At 41.5% G+C, this 21,177-nt stretch overlaps 1 long non-coding RNA gene across 2 annotated transcripts in view; it reads right to left on the reverse strand.

Annotated features, from left to right (window-relative positions):
- LOC109142943 (uncharacterized) overlaps positions 1–20,570 on the reverse strand; it is a 104,260-nt gene extending 83,690 nt beyond the window's left edge. Inside the window, exon 1 of one of the 2 annotated variants that reach the window (XR_002043096.2) lies at positions 19,218–20,570. This is a non-coding gene — a long non-coding RNA (uncharacterized LOC109142943). The remainder of the gene's footprint in view (positions 1–19,217) is intronic. The other variant, XR_003461330.1, reaches the window with a different exon arrangement.
- Positions 20,571–21,177: the final 607 nt, after the last annotated feature.

Consider the following 21,177-nt stretch of genomic DNA (forward strand, 5'->3'; position numbering starts at 1 on the left):
GCCATAAAAGACAGACCGAGCTGCGGCTACTGAGCGACTTGTGTTTTCTAGCAGGTTAGACATGCTCATTGACTTACGGTGTATTCCTGGTATTCCCTTTACAGACCGTTTCTGTATGTGTTCAGTCAAGGAAATCACTGAGACAATTTCCATGCCAGTGAATGAAAAGATGTATTCATTCAGACTTGGGTCAAACTCTGGTTTGATTGACATAATCGCATGGAAACAGTTCATTCATCTCTCCCATAAGCTACTGCTTGTGACAGCCTGTGCTTTGAAACTTGAGCCGGCAGCAATCTACCTCCTGATACGTATAATGTTAACATTAAGTGAGGCAATAGCACTCATTTCCTCAGCTTATTATTGCACACACTAGTTACACAAAGAAAGCAATCTTACACAATTCACTTCTGCAGCAGGAGTGAAAAAAGAAAGAGGAAGCTTCCTTCTGTGGGAATGGAGAGGACAAACACAGAAAGTCACAGGAGTGCGGTCGGTCATTCAGAAACAGAAGGCTGAAATAGTGGCCTCTTGTTGTTCATTAGGACTTGATTCAGAATTCAGGTGGGTTATGCGACTATGTATAGAGGAGATTTGTAGGAGAGGACGGGAGAAGGTAGAGAAAAGCAGGAGAAAGCAATTGTAGAAAGAAAAAAGAAATGTTTTTGAGGAAAAGATAGATTTTAATACAATCAATTCTGAAGACTTTGTGCCTGTCAGCCCTGCAGCTAGCATGAGAGTGATATCACTGCACATATTTAATACGCCTAAATATGGTGGGATGTAAGGTTAGACACAAGGGAAGATGAATGTGAGGAAAGAGTGAAAATATGGCTAATTCTGTTTCGATGAACTCACTTTTCCTGCTGAGCCTTTAGTAGTATGACAGATCGAATAATAAAGATAATATGTTAAAGTTGCACGCTAATAAAGACATCTGCAGTGAGTCTGTCTAAAAACCGAAGATGAAAGGGCATCTCACAGTAGACGGATGGAGTGACAAAGACAAGCGGCACCAGAACCACATTTTAAATTTCTTCCCATTTTCCCGTCAGGGCCGACAAAGAAAGACAACCTATCCTGCGTCAGATGAAACACCACGAAATGTCACTTGAGTATCCCAAATCCCTACAATGAGTCAATTATACCTCTCCTCAGTCACTGGCAGCGTACATAAAACCCAGACATTTGGTGACCTCAAACTGACTCTAGAGAAAGCAGGCAGAAAATGACAGTCCAGCGATGACTACAATGCCTGCGAGACATTAGCCTTAAACTGTCTCTGTGGTATTTTTTCAAATGCTTCTAAAAGACTTTGTCTGGCAAACCGTGTTCTAACTTGAGAGTAATTACATGTGACCAACACAAAGGCAAGTGCTGTTGTTACAGAGTTATCATGGCAAAATATTATCAAAAATATCAGGTGTGTGTTTCCTTGGCAGGTGGCAAAAGACACACACACACATATACACACACATACATGCACCCACACAGTGTCCTCTGCATGAGATGACTCACATGCCGTGACATCTGGTTAGTGTTGGATACATTGTTTAGGGCAGCGCAGTGACTTAACACTATGCATAATGGAAGGAAAAAGGAAAAAAGAGAAAGCCATGGAATAAAATACATTATTATAATATTAGGCCTCGGTTCTCTATTAATGTTTTTTCCTCTATTAACAATGGGACACTAGACTGCCAACACAAGGGACAACTGTGAGCTGACCAGTTAAGTGGCAAGAGAGGTCAGGTGCAAGAGGTGGAAAACATTAGATTCTGGGCAGGATGTGAGTTGATATTTCAGTTTCTGCTGTTTTGGTCTCCAAAAGTGTGAGTGAGATGAGAGACATTCTTAGAGAGAGACATTAAATCATGTCCTCACTCTTTTTCCCCCGTCTGCACATGTTCCACTTTAGCAGACATACAGTAATAGCGTGTTCTTAGTGTGAGGCTATTGATGATAGTGTCAGGTCTAGTGTAAATGAAGCTGCTCTGGTCAAAAAAAAACTAAACAAAACACAAAAAAAACAACAAAACAAAACAAACAATAGCATTGACTGTGAATGGAAATGTGTTTGAGACAAATCCAAAGCAAAATAATCTGCAGTGAATTTATCCTCTCATCCCTCATTACTGCATCCCCCCATGGCTTCATCTGGGAGAGACACTGGTAGAGAGAGGCTGCTGAAGAGACCCACCTCCCTCTTCTCCCAGCACTGCCTCAGGAATGCTTTTCTTCTGGCCCCCTTAGCCCCATGTGTAGACGCCCTCTCTGCAGGGTGTGTTTTGCATGTAAAGCAGGCTGCAGATGCTGTCCGCAAAAGCGACCAGGAGGGACAAGGGGGACCAGGACACAAGGAGGCCCCACTGCCATGCCACCCGCCTGGCCTCGCCTCGCTTTGCTTCCACCCCCTCCGCAGCTCCCCTCCCACAAACACCTCTCATTACTTCACCCCCTCGACAGTCCCCCCCTTTCTATCCCTGGTTCGACATGCCACCCCTCCATCACGCCATCCCCTCCATCCGCCCCCTCGACCATCCCTCTGTCACCCTCCTAGCACACGCAGTTGTGTGTCTCCTGGGAAACAAGCTCTGGTTGGTGTATGGAGGCACGCTGAGCTTTGACAGACGCACACACACACACACACACACACACACACGCACACACACACCATACCACTTCAGTGGATAGAAAGACCTGAGAAACGGCATTTGGACAGAGAGAGAGAGAAAGAAAGGGAGAGAGAGAGAGAGAGAGAGAGAGAGAGAGAGAGAGAGAGAGTGATCACCTCTAATAAAATGCTTCTTTACAATCCTGTTATGCATATTCGGGTTGACATGACTACATTCAGGGGAAATAATTAACAAGTGTATGGCGTGCATTAATATTGCATTTGACAGCAGACAGGTGGCTGGCTGGGAGCAGATGTTAGGAGGCAGACCAGAGAGGGAGAGGAAGATGGAAAATTATTACAAGGTTCTGTACTATAAACACATGCAGAATATAATCACTAGAGTTTCACAGACTTGCAATTTAAATGCATCTCTGTAAGTGTGAAAAGAGTTGGTGTTTTGTCTCTATTTTATATCATTGTGAATTGAGTACCTTTGGATAAAACTTGCATTCTGACAAATTAGACTTGGGATTTTCATACCTTTTTTGTATAGATTAAACAATTACTCAACCAATTAAATCAATAATCAAGACATAAATTAATATTTAACAAAAATCTAGTTGCAGCTTTAAATCTCTGTATGATAGCCAGTGTCTATATGTGATATACAGTAAAGCATCCATCACATTATTCATCCTTCCAGCTCCTCTGTCTGCTGCACACAAAGCACCACAGTGTGGCCAGTCAGGGAGGGTGCAATTGGGATGACATAATGGTGTTTTCCATTCAACCTCTCCACTCCCAGGATCTGTACTGTACAAGGCTGAACAAGGTGTGGTGGGGTGTGTAAAGTAAGGTCGGGTGAATAATTGTTGTGACACACTGGTGCATTTGGATAATGACCTTTTCTGTTACTTCTACAGTATACACACCTCAGTCTGTCTTTAGAAGCGCAGCCGTTCATACCAAAGAACATCTTGGTGACGCTTTGCGACCTTTATGTAGTCTAAAAGATATTATTAACTGGGATGTTGTTGTTTTTTTGTTCTGCTGTGTGATTAAGAATCACGGTGCAACAATTTGGTATGTTTGTGAGATTAACTGAATGGTCTAAGTGAAGCCACATTGATCAGGCATAAAAATAATATTTAAGGTCTTTTTGAACATCCCCTAGATGACACAACTGGGAGTGATAGTGGTCCATGTACTCGGTGATATTTCAGGCTGACTGTGGCAGCCAGATTGCCTATTGCATAATCACTGCAACCTAAACCGACTGATGTTTTTGCCACAGGTCCTGATTTGATTTGAATCTGATCTAAGGATGAAAGACTGGATGAGCATCACCATTGAAATACTCAATTTCTCGCTGCATCTCCTCTTGTCTACAGTTGTTCACTGTACTCGAGTGATTCTGCAGCTAAGGGGCCCGCAGCAAACACATGGGTCAAGAGGCAGGAACTCTGGGAGTCTCCATGCCTTGCTCCAGCATTTGGAACCACTCTCGACCTATCACAAATTCCTCTTTCTTGGCAGCTATACAGTTTTCCCTCTCTCTCTCCCTTTCCTCTTTTCATCAGTGCTGGCAGTAGAACTGTAGTCTACATTCTGCACTAATTAACAACCTTCGGAGGAAGACCACCAAACTGGTGAACTGGCACACTCGAAGCACGCTTACAGTAAGACTCTCTTTGGTTCTGTTTTTATCTTTGTTCATTCTCTGTCCATCCCTGGAAAGGGTGTGTTGTATTGAAGGTTGTGTTGCATTAGTCAACACAACTTACAAGCTAAGATGGAGCTCCGTGTAAACCTGAGCCTCCTCAAGACCACACATGCACACACACACACATACACACACACACACTTTCAGGCACTCACAGTGAAAATGATCTATGGCCTTTTCATTGACCCTGCTACTAACTCTTGCATGGCAGCTAGCCTTGAAGTGAAGGCTTGCTGTATGTTATCAGAGTATCTGAATAAACAACTGCAACATCCACATGGGCCAAGTTGGCAGCTCTCCCTCTGTGACATACAAAACACAATGAACAATACTTGTTCTCATACTGTAATATACAATCTTGGATATTGCTATGCTTGTAATAATCATTTTACATATGGGTTGTGTTAGGACTTATACTTTAACACTGTTATTGTCCTCACCATGTCTATCAAATCAGTCACTCATTCACAAATGTACAGTATAAAAATTGAGTTATGCACTACTCAAGAGCTCGGGTATTCATAGATAAGAGGAGGAATATAAGGCACACACAAACAAGTGCAAATAATAGTTTGAATTCAATTAAATATGTTAGAAAATTGTTTCCACAAACATGTTAAAAAGACTTTGAACAATATATTACTGAAATGTGGAGTTAGAGGTTAAAACGTGGCTCGATGACACACTCTCACCCTGAGCGCACCTCCGCACCCCTAGTGTAGTCATCTTTCAAAGTTAGTCATGTCATTTTCTGAACTCATCTGACACGTTTCAGTCTCTTCAAAATTGCTGCTTGACTGCTCCCACGAGTGGGCGTCGCTTCATCGTATTCAGCGTATTCAGCGGACAGTCCCCCGCAGTCCTAGAGCTGAGAATACTGCTCATTTTTACCTTATTTTGACACTACATTACACTGGAATGTACACACACACAAATACTCTGCGTCAAAACTCCAAGCTGCTGGTCTGGAGCATCAATCAAGTCTCTGTTAATTCTCCTCACCCTCCTACTCTCCTCTGCCATCTTCCACCACCAACAACCACACCACATAATTTGTCATAGAACAGCACAACCTTAAACCAGACAAGCTTCAAAGCACACTTAAATTAAAATCAGGCACATGCTCTCCTTCAGTAATACAGTATACTGAATAGTCTGGGTCTCACTGGTTTCAAATCTTATACTTCCCTTGGGAAAGTTACCGAACAGGGGGGCAGAGTGGGAAGGTCACAGGCTGTCTCAAACTGTTGTGATGGAGTAAATTCTTAACATTTCTCATGTTTAAATTCTTTGATTTCCAGTGTCCAAGCAAACAGTAGCTCCCGAATATAAGGAGTGCATTAATCACAGCCACAGTGCCATGAAACTAGGGCAGACATTAGAGAAGTGGTCTTGTGACCAAAGGGTACAATGCTAGTTCAGATCCCTGGAGCAACTGGAAAAATGCGGTTGGGGAAAGTGAATGATAAAAACTCCGGACAACTTCTGTCAATGCGCTCTTAAGCAAGATATTGAGCAAATATTCTGGTTAAGGAGCTGAGTGCCCAAAAGTAGAAGGCAGCCCCAAGGTGTGTAGTGTCCCCTGAATATTAAACAGAGGGCATTGCTTGTAAGGAGTTGAGTGTGTTGTTTCAACTTTCCCTGGATAAATAAAGGGCATAAAACACCCCTGTGTTCTTGGAACCACTGTGAAAAGTGCCAAGCAAGCAGAGACAATTAGAACAATCATCAAAAGACAAGGAACATCATCCTGTCAAGAGGTATTTCTTGTCCACCTTCATTTGACAAACTCAACTATGGGTCAAAAGCTTGACAAGTAAGCCCAAACATATAAAAGAAGAGGCAAGGGGTAAAGAATCAAGGAATTCCAAGAAGACAGTAGGTCCAAGGAGACAGTTTGCCTTGTTTCCCAAAGAGATGCTCTGGCATGTCAGTGATCACAGACAGCCTTACAGAGTTAAGTGACTCTGAATAGCACAGAGGGGACAGCGAGAGGACAGAGCAACAAGATTGCTGGACCGGAGAAAGGCGAGTGTTGCTGGCAGGACGGGTGCATTGTTCTGGGAGACGAGCAGGAGGCTATCACGTCCTGGGCCAATCGCTAGCCACGTGCTCCTCACCGAGGCCCGCATGAATTATTACATTTCATTCTGTTATCTTTCGTCATGGTTCATTACAGACAGACAATTGACCTTCAAGAGGAGCACCACGCTCAGGGGTCCCCCCAGATGCCCTCAAAAAAGAACAAAAAAAAAAAAGACAGAGAGAGAGAGAGAGAGAGAATCCCTGCACTCTCCACTGAAAAGGATGGAGGAGGATGGACAAAAACACATTGTCCGTGGATTTAAAAAGGAGGCTTATGGCTGCTATGAAAAAGAAATGTGCTTTTAAAAGAAGAGAAGAATGAATCTGCCTGCTGATGCACACTCAATGAGATGTACGCTAGCAGAGCCATAGAAAAAGAAGCAAGAATTGAATGGATGGAATCTGAGGCAAATGACACTCGAGTGTTTTGAAAATAACTGACAGCTGCACAATAGGACACCAAAACAGACTGCAATCTGCCCATAGATAGATGAAAAGACATGGACTTGAATAGAAGTGCGACCAAATACATACAGAGATACTGTCCATTCATAGCAGACGAGGATAAATAGACAACCGTGAAAATGGACATGAAAGGTGAGTTTTTGCTCTGATAAATGAGCCAAACAAAAAGATAACGACAAAGAATTTGTGAAACAATTAGGCTTTCTCATTTTAAGTACATGAGTGCCATAAGTATGTTTAGGCATTGATAAATTTTATTTAGTAGAGTCACACTTGATTAAAACATTTAGATTCACACAGTGACAAAACAGAGACCAAAAGCCACTTTAACATTTACATTGTTATGAGTTCACTAGGGGACATCGGTATTGTTAGACCTAATCATAGCTGATTACAAACCTGTCTGATTCAATGATGTATCCCTGAATGAATGAGCCACAACCATCCTGAAGAAATGCATGTGTACTGGTATAATCGCAGTGTCTCTTCTCAGGAAGCTTTGCTATACGCGTCTGCATGTATGCATGTGTGTGTGTTCCTAATGCACTTGTGTGTGTGTCCAGAGAGGTGAGTATCAGAACACACTCCTCTTGTCACTCGCTGTTCGCTGCATAACACAGACATTTTCCATTCTGTCAGCACAAGCAGCAAGCACACTGGCTCCTTCTAAACTCAGCCGCCACTTCATTAAATGACTTCAGACTCTTGGCAGAGTCAGTGGGAAAAGTCTATATTAACTGTGTGTGAGATCCACAGGGTGACCAACAAAGGCCATAGTTGTTCTTCTATGCTGGGTGCTGCTCGGGGGTTTTCTGGGGCCTATCGGGGTACCCCTCCGATGGGCCCTCTGCCCCATTTGTGTCTCACACATGCTCTTGCTTCTCCTGCTTCTTCTCTCTCTCTTTCTTAAACCGCACATACATACGGACAGACACAAACACAAAAGGATGCACACTAGAGTCACATAAAGCTTTGCTGACCTTTGCCCTACTTTCCCTGAAATGGGGCTGGGATTATGAGTGACTGTAAACCAGCAAGTATAAGCCAGCCACAGTGGAGAATAAGGTGCATGTGTGTTGGTAGGGCACAGTTTTGACATCATTACGCAGGATCAATCACATTATGCAGGATCAAGCCAGGTTATGGATTGCATTAGAGAATGAAGAGATGAGATGAGAGAATGAAGAGATGAGATGAGAGGATCTGTGTGTGTTTAGACTGGAGAATGAAGAAAAGGGTAAGGGCTGATGTCTCCTCTCACAGTCCAACGTGACGGCTGGCTCATTTGTTTATAGGAGGTTCAGATGGAGAGCGGCAGCCTGATGCTATCTAATGGCCAGGAGGAGAAGCTGGCGGCTGAATCAAAGCAACCAGCGAGGTCAAAGTGCTGGGTCATTTGGGAGCAGATGGGCAGAACAGCCAGAATGGTTGGATCAGCCACCACAGAGCTCAGGACTTGTGTATTTTGTAATGTAAAGTGAGGAGAAAAGCCTTGTAAGTTAAAATTCCACCATAAAACAGTATTTGCAAAGCTTTCTTCCAAAGAAAGATGCCAGACACCGGGTACTCTGGTGACAAGAGGTAAGAACTGGGACTATCCATTGACACAAAGTAGGAATTGATACTGTGGTATCATGGGACTTCTGTTAGAAGGAAAAACTGCTTACACCTTGAGTTTTATTCTTGCAGCTCTGGCCATTGTTGACAATATGATATACACCAAAATAACTGATGAGATCTTGGAAAAGCAACATTGCTCAAAAACTTGAAGTCCAAGAACAAGAAACACGATTTTGATTTTAGATGAGATCATACAAATGGTAAATAAACTGACAGTTTAGCAGATAACCTAAGCCATTTCAGGATTAATCTCTTATTGCCCGGGAGAACTGGTGTATGTGTACAGCAGATCAAAGTTGAACCATGAAGTCAACTTTTATCAGTTTAAACAGTGTACAGTTTGCATAATAGTTTTATACTTTTTCTACTTTTTCTCTATCTGACTCATCTGAGCACTAGTATTCCTTATGTTGTTGCACCTATATTCACCGATGTCAGTGTTCCAAGATCCTGGTTATTACTTTGAGTAACATGCTATTATAATTGAAGTTGTAATAGATGTTAGGATTCCTTGAAACTTATAATCCTTAAGATTGTCACCATTCCAAAGCCAATTTTGGTAGTATTTACTTGTATACATATACACATTGATTCAAATTCCGTCGACATGCACAAGTTATTCACAGGAAACGATGCATGCAGCATTGGATGAAGCTTGGGAGAGGAAAAGCTGGCGCATGCGCACAAATATCATGCAGTGTTTTCAAATGTCACGTAATGAGGTAATCTGGAATAGTAAAACAGCTGAAAATTCACAGGCATTTTTGAACAGGGAACATACTGTATTTGCGTCAGTACAATTATAGCTGTAGCGATTTATAAAGAAGACATAACATTTTCATCATGGCCAAACAAGTAGCAAATGGAAAACAGCTCCACCAGTGATTAATAAACATGTAAAGCACCACTTATACTGCAAGTTCTTTCTAATTCAGTGTTTTTTCTTTATTTTTATTTCTTTCTATGTTACTGTATAGAAGAAAAATCATTGACTTGAGAAGGTGTGTCCAAACCTTTGACTGCTAATGTAACTCAACTATAACTTAAATGTTAAGGATCATAACTTTGAAGGTAAAAACATTTTGGGTGCACTATTTTAAATTAGTGCACTGGAAAAATAAAAAATAAAAAACATACAATCCTAAGATATACTAATATCACTGACATGTGGGATGTTATTGAAACTAGTATCAACCTACAAGTTCACCCTAAGACACCCTGAACTACATAATATTATTCACCTTTTATTGAGTTCCTTAGACTTAGAAGACAGTTTGTTTCCATTAACAGTTCACATAGTAAAAAAAATGAAATGACAGAAATTACAGCTGTTCTGGAGAGACACAGTAGAGTAGAAGTCAAATGGGGAGTGTCCAGAAACAGACAGACGAGCAGTGAAGTGTGGGAAGAAGAGAGAAAAAGTATTTAGGTGAAGAATCCTTGTTTAACCACAAAAACATTATTACAGCCTCATCTGTGGTTTCACACATGCAGACAAATAGAAAGACATGCAGATGTAAACCCAGGCACACACATCTATGATCTGGAAGCCTATTTTTACATTTCTTTTTTTCTGAGGCTAATGAAACACACGCACACACACACAAAGGCTGGAGCCTTTAATAATCCACCCGATGTATTGAGATAGGTGCAAGAAGCAGCAAGCATAAAAGGATACCAGTCAGTCGAATTGACTGGATATACCAGCTAACTTTAGTGGTGACCTTTACCCAATCTGGAGGATTTATTTGTTCTAATTAAGCAGTTTAGGGCCACATGCCTTCACAAATTAAGCCATTGATCTTGATGTGACAAGTCAGAGGAGGAAAGGCCAATTACCCCCAAGAAAAAGAGCAATTTCTTCAATACCGGGAGGTAGAGTGTCAGAGAGGGTTAACATTTACACGTGCATCCTGTCTCATATTCCAGTGTTGCCACCATTTATGCAAATACTGGTATGAAACATTTCTTCAGACTTGTGTGTGTGTGTACTTTAAGTGAACACAGTCTGCAACCACTTACTGTAGGTGGACAAAATGCAATGATTGCACTATACTGTAACTATCTTGTGTCAACACCAATTAACCAGGTGAAACGTTAAGTTACTTAACGTAATCCCTGGTTCTTTGATAACAGAGTGAGGTGTTTCACTATGGGAATGGCGAGACCATTACGAAAGCTCCAATGACACAACGTATGTCTCTGACAGACAGGTCGACGTGTAGGGAAGGCCCCGCCCCCTCTATATACCACGGTTCACCGCCCCGCCCGGGCCATTCTTATCGGTTTCTTCCCTCATACATGCAAGGAGGGAATTGTTGGTGAACTCCTAACTAACTCTGTTATCAAAGAACCAGGTATTAGATTAAGTAAACCAACGTTCTTTTCGCCAGCGCATCCACACCTAACGGTGCAACCGATGCTGACAATGCGATGCCATTAGCAACAACAGCCATAGACACAGTCTGAACTGCACCGCTGTCCCCGGTGATCCTCCTTTCTTTGGAATGAAGAAGTAACGGGAGTAAAATCCCTGTTGACTCTCCTCAATCAAGACCAGTCTGATCGCTCTTTTGAGTAAAAGCGAATTTTGTTTGTTCTGTAACACCCGTGCAGCTTCGCCCTCTACTACTGACATCAAAACACAGTTGAATCTCGGTGTAATTGTAGCAAACTGAAGTCTGTATCCCCGGGAAACAGACAACATGACCAATATATTCACTGCGCATTCGCGCCATTTCTCCACCTGAGCCGCCAGGGACCCTCTCTCCAGAAGGGCGATGGCGCCCACTGGTGGCCAGGAGGAGGTATGAACCCTGTCCGGTGTTTGATGACAACAGGGGGGACAGCTCTTGGCTGTAGTGAACAACAGGTGCTTGGTGACACTTGTTGAACTGCCGGAGGAGGAACAGGTGACGAGGGGCATGGTGCGCCAGGTAGACCGCTTCTTCCCACCCCCGGGGGTTGGGGAGAGTGGCATTTCTGCACAGCTCCGCGGGAGGAGCGCAGGAGGAGGTCGTTCACCACACAGATTCTGTCCCACAGCACTGGGTTCAGAACCCCCGAATACAACTGATGGCCCATCTCCTCCAAAATCTCCGCTTAATAAGCCAACAGCCTGACAGCACACCCGCTGCCAACAACAGCACGACTACACACCCGCTGCTGTATGCTCCGTTTCACCGGGCAGGGATATGAGATAGATCGGCAGCTCAGATGGAGGTGGTAGGCCAGTGAAGGCTCCACAGCCAGGGTTCGGCCAGCCCGAGCTTCGCCATGCCATGCACCTCTAGCTTGGAGTAGCCCTGTGTGGTTACCTTGCTCTTGAATAGGGTCGACCAGAACCGACTCATCTCGGCCATGCAAGCCAGGACCGCTGGGAGAAGCTGCTTGGCCGGAGGGCGGGTCGGAGGGAGCCTTTTCCCGTCGTACAGGTCCCTCGTTGGAACCTCCATGTCTATGTCTATGTCCATGCAGGAAGAGCCCTTCCCCTCCTTCTGCCCGGCTCCTATGATGGGGGCTGCGGGGACAGGCATGCCAGCTGGGGGAGAAATGTGGTACCAGGGGCCAGCCTAGTTTAAAATTTTTATTGAGGTATATAGTCGGTGTGAGCGTAACTATGCCGCTATGTGTTAACTGTCCTCCGAATGATGGTGGCACACAAGCTAATGTGAGCACCTAGCCGAGCTCGAGTCAACGTAGCCTGAAGCTAGCAGCACACCCGGTAGGTGAGCACCTGGTGAGCTGTCGGGAAGCTCGCCACAATGCGGCCGCAATCCAATTGTAAATAACCGTCAGCACAGTCCAGAGTCTGTCGTGCTGCGCTAGGCAACGTTTCCCTTAACGGGACATCTGATAGCAGTTAAGCTAGCAACCAACTTGACAACTGGATGCACTGAAGGAGCTCTTGTAATTCCTCTGAGGAAGGAAGTGAGAACGGCTTAGACGGGGCATCGACCGTACATATATAGAGGGGGCGGGGCCTTCCCCACACGTCGACCTGTCTGTCAGAGACAGACGTTGTGTCAGTGGAGCTTCCATATTGGTCTCGCCAGAAGCGATTCCCATAGTGAAACACTGAACTTGCATGCACTTACATGTGCAGTACTAGACAGAAAACAAACAGAAATTGTTTTTCTTTACAATTCTGATTTTGACTTTGATGGACACAGCCACGTGGGCCCATCTACACATACAAAACACACAGTTTTAGAAAAAATATATAAGGCAGGCCAACTAAACACAGCTTACAGCATCGCCCCAGGGTTGAAAATAGTCCACAATGTCTAGATCAACAGAGGCTGGAGCCAGCGGGGGCTCGGAGGTGGACTGAGGCGACCCAGCGAGAGGCCTCCTCCACCAGCCTGGATAAACACAGTTAGCTGGGGAACTCGGATTGTTTCTCCTCCTGTAATCCCACACACTGGAACCTCTGTGCATATGCACTGTAGAGATGAGAGTGAGTGTGTGTTTATGTGTGATTCTTCAGAGGAAGCGTGGGTGAGTACTGTGCTGTATGTAAGTTTGTGTGTCCAACTGTGTAGGCACCACTGAGCTGCAGATCTGAAGCTAGAGCGTAATTGAGGATATGATGATGCATACAAGCATAGAGCAGAATTCCCCATGTAGCTATATTCATTCATAACTTTTCCTTAAACACAAACTCCAAGTTCTCTTCATTATCTGCCAACACACTAGAATGAATGTGATAACAGTCTAGTGTACATAAAACTACACAAAACTCACCTTTCACTGGAAACTCTTCACCAAGGGAAGTTTACTTTCAATTAAAATGCACCATTTCACACACAGCCACTAACCTTCAAGTGACTCCCCAGCATCCTGAGCCACATTACACATGAGATTCAGAACACAAAATGAAGGAATAACACCAAGCAACAATATGGCTCAGTTCTTTTCACTGTGGGGTTTCGGTCTGAGAGATGTTTGGAGTTTGAAAATACTACATCCTTCCTACAGTATATGAGTATTCTGAAAAGGGCTCTCTGTCTTTAATTGGCCTCTTACCTTTTTTATCTGTGTTTGTTTCTCTCTGTCTCTCTCACGAACACACCTCTCTGGGAGCCCCACTCTGAATTGGTTTTGCTTCTAGTATAAACTTCCAAGTTGAGGTCAGACTGTGGGTCATGGGCGGCTACAGAAGGCCATGTAGCTTGACTTCAAAGAGAAGCAGGCCTAAGCAGGGGAGCTAGCTTGTTAGCACTTTCTCTGCCTTTAGTTGGATCTTTTACATTCCCTTCATGTCTTCATGTCTGTTTCCTATTGTTAATGCTAGACATTTAAGGCTGTGTTAGCTGACTGCTGCGTTTAAAGTGATTTTGAAGTGTTGTTGTATGAGGTACTTATCAATAGTCAGTTGTCCACAGTAGACAGTGGTCAGCCTGGCCGTCTGCCATCTGATGTAGGTACCACAGTGACTATGCATACCCAAACCATCCCATCAAAATACCTGACTTTACTTGGATCTCTTGGGTTGTTAGTATTCATTAGACAACAAACATCATTTGGCAACTCTGGAATTAAGTCTGTGGTAGACAGTGGCGAGCATTTTACTGAAAAAGCCCTTTAAGATATTTATTGATTTGGTGTTAACTGCGGGGTAGCAATCCACTGGCAGGCATAGTAAGTACTAGTTTAACTGACTTAATTATTGATCTGTACAAGTTGATTAAGGCCGGGTATTAAGCTACAGCACTGAGTATCTCTAATGTACAGAAAGATGGCATCAAATGCTTTGATTAAATAGTTAATTAATTAGATGAAAGTTTTGTGAATTTAAAACTGCACTTTATTGAAGCAAACTTCTTCAATGGCTGCTTGTTAGATTTTAAACATTTAACATTTAAAAGGGATCTTGAACAAAGTATGTTCATTCTTTTCAAAGGTGGAGGAAAAGGTCTTCTTTGTTAAGTCTAAACTGAAGCCTACAGATGTTCTTGTCACATAAAACCATGATGAACATGACTTTTCTGCTCTCTAGTGGTGATGTAAGAGAACAACAGTGTTGAAGTGCAATACCAACATTTTCTAACAGTGATAGTATACATACATATAATAATAATAATAATAATCATAATAATCATAATAATAATAATAATTCACTATAGGTTTTTTTTGTTTTAGTTTTATTAAAATACTGTTTCAGAAAATATACCTAAGGCAGTTTAAAAATGATGCCATGCAAATATCTGAAGAGATTAAAATAAATGGGTTCATTTTGCCATACATTTAATTATAAAATCCAACAAGTGTTTTTGCAGTTAATCAGTCAACACATGTCAGTTTTACTGAGGTACACTAATATGATATTGAAATCAATTTTTTTTAATCTGATAATGATTATTATGTTATTTCATGATAGCTATATAAAGCTGTATGCGATTAGGTCACTTTAGAATTAGGAAGCTCTTGAAAACCATCTACTCTACTACATATGGAATCATAAATGAACGGTCTTTTGAAAGTCAAAGGTGATAAAACATTGTTGTAGTGATAGCCAGACAAATGTGCGTCAACTATATCTTCTTAAATTCGCATTACACATACAACAAGAGGGGGTACTGATCGGTATAGATCAAGTTAATGACAGAGGCAATAGATGTTCAATTATAGGATGACCTATATTGTACAACCTTTCTTGACCACTAGAGGTCAGAGTTTTAGCATTTATGAACGACACCCTAGACATCATTGCCACATTAATTATGTTCTCTTCAAGCGAGTCAACAAACAACTGAAAACAGCAGAATTAAAATCCAAAGAGCTCAAGGGGAAAAGTTACTCTCATACAGCTTTTTCTGCAGTAAAATTAAAAAGACACCATTGTTTTAGCACTGCTTCAAAATTACATGCAAATATTAGTGAAAGATTACATTGGGACCTATAATCTGTTCCAATGAACAGTCCTGTAAAAATAAACAGAAGTGCAAAAGCTCATTATGGTATTTCATCAAATTATGATGTACTACCTAAAGCAAAAAAAAAAAAAAAAAAAGTTATTTATTTAGCCTGAATATCCTATTTATATTAAAAGCAAATAAAACATTTAAATTAAATTCATCTTATTCTATCACAATACTAACACCACATGTTTATATAATATACTAGAATCTGTCTACATAAATACCTTTAAGAAATTTACTTTTTGTGTTTATGGATTATTGTTTTTATGTATAGCTACATGTATATATCTGCAATATCTAACTTATGTATAGATCACTTTAAATATAGAATTCACAAGAAGTCATTTAAATAAGAAAATAAAAAAGTCCATCTGGCAGACTTCACGACATAATGACTCTGAGTGTACCTCAGGGAAATGTGTTGACATGTCTTGATGTTAGTACACAGGGGAATTTTCCATGCCACAACATTGAAATGTCAGCAGCTGATGCACCTATCAGAGAAACACCTAAAACAGCTGTAGTGTGGGACTTACTGTAACAAGAACCGCAAAAAAAAAGGGAAAACAAGTGACATTTCTACTTCACTGATCACCTCATCTCATGACGAGCCTCAGCGAGTACACAAAGTTACACATTGTGCTGATTTTAATAATGCAAAGCTGAAAAAAAAATTGAGTAAACAAATGCTGCAGAAAAAGCTGTGTTGCAGTCAGTATATTTATATTACAGAGTTATGAAAAAAATTTGCCATTTCCTTTGGCTGGCATGTGTATGTGCACTTAATGCATGTTAAATTGCCGGAAATTGCTTTTTGAGCTGCAGAAGCAGAAATAAACATATGAATGGCTGTGACATAACATGCGGATGGTTCATTTGACACAGGACCTTTAATGTGACAGCATTCTTGCAGTATGTAAGCTGGCAAATTCAGCATTGCCAAACCAGGATGTTTTTCCTGCAGAGCAGCTGCAAAATCTCAAAGCTGACCCTGATCCAAATCTATAGTAGACTCACTGCACTGTCTCCTCTTCCTCCTCCTCATCCTCCTGCTGCACTGCCAAACAACCCAGCAGTCATCGATTAAAGAAGTGTTCATTCATTCAAATTCATAGACTGACACAAGTTTATTCACCAATATCAGTATTCTTTGTGTCTCAAAGGCAGGCTCTATGCACAACCCCACATCCTACGCTTAGTGAGCAGTAACAAGAGAAAACTACAGCTTTAGTGGTTTCGCTGCCAAGTTTTGGTTTTCAGCGTATGATTTCCTGCACACACAAAAAAAAAGTCCTCCAGTGATGAATACAGAATTTCTACAAAATACTGAATGCCTAAAAGTTTAATGGTGCCTAACAGCATGTGCTACTATGACAGGAGTTGTCATTTATACCCAGGTTTTCATCACTTAATGCAGAACTGCAGAATTATGTAAATAATGTAACTCTAAAGCGGCATGAGATGCTTATCACTAAAACTGCCAGCGGGTTTTTATTTGTCTTTACTTCTTTACTTAGGATGTGGCAACCTGGTGACTCATGCACACTCTTTATCACAACTCACTTTTCTGACACTGAAATATGTCCATTGCATGAATAAACACTGTTCTGCTTTTTTTTCCCACTGTGTCAATTCTTTTTTTGTCCTTAGTGAAGCTTGGCCACTTTTTCTAATAATTACATTTTTATAACTCTGTTTTCCTGTGAAATCACCAAGCAAATAAAGTTGACCCTCGTTTTCATCAAGACTACAGCATCTCAGCATGACTGCATTGTGCATTTTAAGCAACCACCAAAATACTGCGGTCTGTCTGTCACTGCTGCTGACAAATGCTGTGTTTGTGTTTAGGTAGTGTGACAGGAAGTGATGACGTCAATGGGTTTCATGTAAGACAGCACCCCTGGTTTCGGTGTGAGCAGCTCAACATGAAAACAAACAAAACGTACTTCACTGTGAGTTGTCATCATTACTTGTGATTCCTGGCACGCAGGCTGACTGAAAAAATTCACGGAAAACCACATGAGGTCTACACATGATGAGATATGAAAATATTCTTTGAATTCATGCTGACCACACCTTGCTTTTCACGCTCACACATTACAAGATTCAACTTCCACAAATAGATTTGAATCTGTTAGATGTGTTTGACCAATCAGTGACGTATGGGGAGTTTTTGATAGTGACTTGCTGTCTCTTAAATCTCCAAAACTGGTGAAAGGGCCTTTCCCACCACAACATTTTTAGAAGTGCAACGATAAGTTGGTGAGCCATTTTCAAAGTAAAAAATGTTAAAATTCTCAGATTTTGGCTTCATTGTAGTCACATTGACGTTTTCTAAAACTATGAACCAAACAACTAATCGATTAATTGAGAAAATAATCACCATACTAATTATATTTTTCAGATGTAAAGACAAATGACAGTCCAGTAAGTGGTGTGACTACTAATCCAATCAAGTATATGTGTGACAGGTTTATGTGCAAGTCAAGGACAGAAATGTTAATCATCTAGTCATCTGCCTATCGAGCTTTGCCAGACCACAATGAGCAAAGTGAGAACTGTGCGTTAGCTTTTCTGAGAGGACTGCAAAAGTAAACTGACCACAAGAATTTATTTTAGCTGCATATTTGTATTATTTTGGACGTGATATGACTGGATGAAGTTTGTAGTTCACATCAATGTGACAGTGGAGGAACCTAAAAGAATATGTGGAAACTGGTCACCATGAAACTACAGTATACATCGTTCTTCTGCATATAGACAGAAATGCTAAATTTGATATTTGATATTTGATAAGTACATTTTTAAAATGATTTTCCATCTGTTTTTGCTTTATATCTACTGCTCTTACAACATTAGCACTTTAGAGTAAGCAGCTGAATGAGTTCAAGAAAAATATCTTGTGAAATCTTCCTAACTGCAAATTCTTCTTTTTGGAGTGATTTATTCAATATGATTTCAGTATCATCACAGCTAAAGCTCAATGTTTACATTTTAACTTCTTCGCCACAAAGTCATTTTACATCCAATACCATATCAAGAAGCCAAAAGCTGCCAGTGACAGAGCCAAAAACACCACTAAGTGTTTTATGGTCCAAGGACTTTTGGGGATGACTATAAACTGCCTGTTAAGCTTTTTTTCTGAAGGCTTTTTGTCTAATAGTGACAGAGATATAGTTCTTCAAAATAGAAACCCACTGACAAAGACCATGGTGCAATCAAGACGAAATAAACTCAGAAGAAACTGTCCAAACCACAAACACACACTGTGTCATGTTTTCAGATTAGTTGCAATGAAGAAAGCCATGATTGCACGTAGTAGTTGAATCACTCCACTCCCCTCCCTCAAGGTATGAGTCTGTGCCAAATCTACAGTCAATTCAGTTTCTCTCAGCTACTCTGACAGGAAGCTTTTTTCCTCCCCCTTCTTCCTCAACCCCTCCTTCGGGCAGCTGAGGTGGGCGTGCTGAGGGAACACAGAGCATGCAGATGTTGACGTTCCACAACGAAAGTTGTACCCACATCCGTTCAGAATAGACTATCGTAGCTTATAGCAAGCTGTTCAGACGAACAGTAGAACAGCAGACAACAAAATACAAAAACACATTCACAGTACACTTTCAGCCCCACTGGAGCTCAGAGACAAGAAGAGGAATGGCATATAGACAGAAGCCTGTAGAAAAGTACAGAAAAGCAGCAGTTTCTGGAGCACTTCTAAAGTGCTTTTAAAAACATAATTGAAGACATTAACATGAACATTTTCTCCTGTCAGTGTCAAACCTACCCGCTATGGTGATGGATTGTCACATTTTCTTGTCTCACACTTAAGAGCAGGACAAAGCAACTCCTTGATACTGACTCTGCGGAGCTATCTAATCACAGGTGATTTTCAATGAACTCTGCTCCATCATTAGCCTGCTCCCTTAAATTACTCAGAAAGTCAACCACAGGCTTGTTAAGTTTAAACCGCCAAGTTCTCTCCATAGTCCATTTTCTACCTTTAAATACATCTCCTTTTTAAAAAAAAAATAATAATAACGTTGACAGGCGCAGGGGGGAAGCACTAAGGACTCACTCATGTCCACTGAGCTGGGAACATCACCACCATTAAAGACTATTATTGAATTAAAGTGTAATTTAATGACAAACTGTCATAAACACGTCTCCTAAAATGACGAATCATTCTTTCAGCCAAACTTCAAACAAACCAGGCAGTAAAAGTCTGGCAGAGATTTTTCTCCCCAGCTGGCTCCGTGACAGGAATTTAACGTTTTTACAATATAGTGGCGACGTCACTCGGCACACTGACGCAACCTCTAAAGTTATAATCATTTTTTCATTTCATATAAACAAACACACACGCTGACTAACACCAAACTCCACGGTTTTCCTCTTTAATCATTACTCTACATGACAGCTGTTTTTGCACCAGCGCCGCTGTTACTACGAGTCACGAGGACGCCGATACAAACGCAGGGCGCGCGCGTACACACACGTAGCACGCGAGCACTTCGTATAACTTTTTTTTTTTTTTTTTTTTTTTTAAACTGCGAACAAACACAACTCTGTCTCACCTGTGTTTTTTTTTGGCCACTTTTGGGTCACTTTGCTTGCAGCGGCGTCGCGTCTCGTCGTAGTAAAAACAGCAGAGGAGCTTTAAAACAGCGTGTAAGAGTTGTTTACAAAGTTTCACCGTGAATCCCGATTGGTCCGAGTGGAGTTTAGTCGACGCCCACAAAAGCCCGCGTCACTGGGCGGAGTCTCAAATGTTGTTTCCTGGACTCGCTGCCTTCCTGTAGATACAAAACACCGCGAAGGAGGCGAGCTGTAGCACTGGAGAATGAAATGTGCGACTGTACGAGGAGTGGTTTTTCCTCTTTGTTTTGTTGATCTGTTAAGCCGAGTTAATTTCAGTTGCATGCAGACACACGAAGAATGAAAAACAACACCATAGGGCGTTTGGTTCTTATGACAATTAAGAGCAACAGTTTGCAGCAACACATTCAGCCTCAGCATTGCCTTAGGATAAAAAAAATCTCTTTTGTCAAGGCATCTCACCTGCAACAAAAGAAAGAAGCTCATATGCCTCAGTATACATGGAGTAGGCTACTTGAGAATACACTGCTTAACACTTGGTTACCCGGTAAACAAAGTTTTTTTTTCTTTCCAGGTGAGCAGCCACATATTCTGTTGCACAGCTGTTCAAAAGTATCCCATTGCTCACCGCCTTTAGGCTGCTACATATAAAACTAGAAAATATTCCTGTAAATGACCATGATTGGAAAAGTTTTCATTGGATATTACTTATACAACAATAAATCATATGGCTGTGTTGTACAGCCTCACCACGCTTCCTCAGGCAGCGTGACAGACGAAGAATCTTTCGGACTACCTGTATAACTTTTTTATGTTTGTTTTTTGCACCTAAAGTGTTTTATTCGATGGGAGTGCCCTTGAGCAAATAATAAATTGCACTGTTTGCATCTGGTGGCTTCCAGTCTGATTTACTGTTATTACTTTAAGCATTCTCAACACTGTGTTTGGCTGCATGGTCTTTATAAACAGCAGAGGTGTGTTCACATATCAAAATCTCTTTTTCTCACTTCCAATAGTTATATTGGCTTCACTTAACATGCAGAAGTTTCAACAGACAGAAAAGATTACTACAGATATTTTACCCACTGGGTTATCAGTCATATTGAGATGAAACAGTTCTACTGACTGACACACCAACTCAGGCTCCT

Source organism: Larimichthys crocea, chromosome XXI (assembly GCF_000972845.2).
Source record: "Larimichthys crocea isolate SSNF chromosome XXI, L_crocea_2.0, whole genome shotgun sequence".
NCBI lineage: Eukaryota > Metazoa > Chordata > Actinopteri > Sciaenidae > Larimichthys > Larimichthys crocea.